Source organism: Nicotiana sylvestris, chromosome 7 (assembly GCF_000393655.2).
Source record: "Nicotiana sylvestris chromosome 7, ASM39365v2, whole genome shotgun sequence".
Classification (NCBI taxonomy): domain Eukaryota; kingdom Viridiplantae; phylum Streptophyta; class Magnoliopsida; order Solanales; family Solanaceae; genus Nicotiana; species Nicotiana sylvestris.
Window position 1 is genome coordinate 46,637,920 of NC_091063.1, and position 3,542 is coordinate 46,641,461.

A 3,542-nucleotide genomic window follows, 5' to 3' on the forward strand; every position below is an offset into this window, starting at 1 on the left:
GCTTTGACAAAAGACCTTGAGAGACGTGGCACTGGTTTAGGCAGAAACCAAACCCTCTTTTTCATTTTTCGCACTTGCTTCCTATCTGCTGCGGTTGGTTTGGACCCCAATCCGAAAGTTTCCAGATTTTTAGGCATGGTGACAGGTTGGACAATCCCCTGCAGCTCGACTCCCAGGCCCTTTCCCGGCACAAATCCATTTCCCAGCATTTCTGCGATCATCATGACTGTTGCGGTAGCTACCCTAGGGTGTGGGATGATCTCTCCTTCAGAGATTTTGTTGGCCGACCCTGTATCGAAAATCTGGTAGACCCAAGGACCTTTGTCGTCAGCGGCCTCTATGAAAGGTACAATGGCGCCACCCAAGGTGCACGCCGGGTCCTCGCCGTGTAACACGACCTCTTATCTTTCCCACTCGAACTTCACCATCTGATGTAGGGTGGAGGGCACTGCTTTGGCTGCATGAATCCATGGTCGTCTTAACAGCAGGTTATAAGACACTGTGGCATCTAACACCTGGAACTCCATGGTAAATAGGACTGGACCGATGGTCAATTCAAGTACAACATCCCCCATAGTGGCTGTTCCGTTTCCGTCGAATCCTCGGACACAGATGTTGTTCTTGTGGATTCTTCCGTGGTCAATTTTTAATTGGTTCAGGGTAGATAGTGGACAAATATTGGCACTTGAGCCGTTATCTATCAATACTCGAGTTACCACCGAGTCTTCACATTTGACGGCTAGGTATAAAGCTTTATTATGCTCCGTACCTTCCACCGGCAGATCATCATCTGAGAATGTTACCCTGTTCACCTCGAAAATCTTGTTGGCAATGGTTTCCAGGTGGTTTACAGAAATCTTGTTGGGTACATGAGCTTCGTTCAATATCTTCATCAAAGCCCGTCGATGCTCCTCAGAATGGATCAGTAATGACAGCAACGAGATCTGGGCCGGTGTTTTTCTCAGCTGTTCGACCACGGAGTAGTCCTGCACTTTCATCTTCCTCAGGAACTCCTCAGCCTCTTCTTCGGACACAGGTTTCTTGGTTGCAACTGGGTTGGTTCTTCTTAGCTCCACCGGAGCAAAACATCGACCTGATCGAGTCAGCCCTTGCGCTTCACAACTGACTTCTTCCACCTGTTTTCCTTTGTACATCACCACCGCCTTTTCATATTTCCAAGGCACAGCCCTGCTGTCAATCATCGGCAGCTGGACCACAGGCTTTATGGTCACCAATTCTCTATATGCCCCTTTCAACACAACTGCAGGTGCGGGCGGAATCCCCGATATTACTAACTTGTTTGGCTGGGGTTTGCTTGTCATGGCGGACGGGCTCTTTCCCAATATCACTACTGGCTTGATGCCTTCTCCCTGCGACTGTACCCTCGTTCCTCCACTGGTTGAGACTTCTTTCGGGGCGGCCTGGATCATCATCACTGTTTGTGAGAGTTTTCTCGACTCTCCTCCCTCATACACCAACTCAATCATGTGAGTCTCGTGGTGCGCTGGCAGTGGGTTTTGGTTGATGTTAGGAGCCTCCGGTGTCTGGACCTCGATCTTATTGGTGTCAATAAGATCCTGTATGGCATGCCTCAATTTCCAACACTTTTCGGTATCATGCCCGAGCATCCCTGAGCAGTATTCACAACTTATTGATCGATCCAAATGCTGAGGTGGGGGATTTGGTTCTCGAGTCTGGACAGGACTAACCAAACCCAATTGCCTCAGCTTGTGGAACAAAGCGGTGTAGGTTTCTCCCAACTCCGTGAAAGTTCTCTGTTTACGCAACCTGTCATTCCTAGCATCTGGATTTCCCCGAAAGCCTGCCCCTGAAGGGTTTCTATACGCCCTCGGTGGAGGATAGGTGTTTTGGGGTGGTGCATATATGTTCTGGGGAGCCGGCGCGCGCCATTGCGGGCGAACCGGAGGCGGAGTGTATGTCTGGGCTTGGTGTACGGAACAATGTGGTTCTCGAGGTGGATAGAAATTTTGGGGTGGGTTGTATGGGTAGTTTGACCTGTGAGGTCTGGGTTGGTTGTAGTGTGGCTTGCCAGCCCTGGACCAACTGCCTGCCTCGATCGTGGCAACCTCTTCTTTCTTTCTTCTCAGCGCACCTCTCGTGCCGCTCTGAATAGCCTGGGTTGTGGCCTTGAGTGCCGAGTAGTTCAAGATTTTGTCAGACCTCAGACCCTCTTCTATCATGACCCCTATCTTGACCACCTCGTTGAAGGATTTTCCAACCGTTGTCACCAAGTGACCAAAGTAGGTTGGATCCAATGTTTGCAAGAAATAGTCCACCATCTCTCCCTCTCTCATGGGAGGATCGACTCTAGCTGCTTGTTCTCTCCAGCGGAACCCGAACTCGCGAAAACTTTCCCCGGGTTTCTTCCCAGTTCTTAATAATGTGAGACGGTCAGGGACTATCTCGAGATTGTACTGGAAATGACCTGCAAAAGCCTGCGCTAGATCATCCCAAGTATACCACCTGCTGGAATCCTGCCTGGTATACCATTCTAGCGCAGATCCGCTCATACTTTGGCCAAAATAAGCTATTAGCAGCTCATTCTTGCCGCCTGCCCCTCTCATTTTGCTACAGAATCCCCGCAAATGTGCCATGGGATCACCGTGCCCTTCATATAGATCAAACTTAGGCATCTTGAATCCAGCCGGGAGTTGGACATCTGGGAAAGGGCATAGATCTTTGTATGCTACGCTGACTTGGTTGCCCAGTCCGTGCAAGTTCCTGAAGGACTGCTCCAGGCTTTTGAACTTTCTCAATACCTCATCCTGTTCAGGGGCTTTAACCGGCTTTTCAATCTCTGCCGGCACTTCCAAGTGTGGATTGTAAGCCTGTGGCTCGGGGGCATGAAATGTAGGCTCAGGGGGATAGTATTGCGCATCGTGAGCCTGAAACAATGGCTCACTAGTCGTTCTTTGCAAATGGGCTGATGTGGGTCCCACAAAAGTGGGAATACTGGGTGTTGGGAGAGGTTGATGGGGTGGTGGAGCTTGGGAATCATGAGGGCTTCTTTCTTGATGATAACGGGGATTTGGGAGGCTTGTGGAAGGGCCAGAGTGAGGGTATTCCGGCATGTGCCCCAGTGGCTCAGGGCTCTTTTGTGCTTTGGCTAGGGCTAGCTGCATTGCATTCATCTCTAGTCCCATCCTTTCAATCTTTTCCATTGCTTCTTTTAACAACTGGCTCATCGGCCTTTCTTCCTCATTACTATTTTCTGAAGTAGTCATGCTTGTTGCTACCGGTCCTTTGGATCTGGTTTGGTAGGAGTGTGTTGCCAGAGTTCTTTAACAACTAACTTGTCTGGATTCAGACAACAACAAACTTTGTTAGCGTTAGAGCTTAACAGATTTGATCATAACACATAGAGGATGCAATGCTCCTAGGCAGTTAACTGTTTCTACATGTTTTGCTTCAAACAACATGCGTCATCCCGACTTGCTCATTTGTCTTCTTTTTTTTATTGTTATTTTTGTTTTTTTTCTTTTCTTTCTTTATTAAAGCGGTCGAATCTTATGGGGATTGAC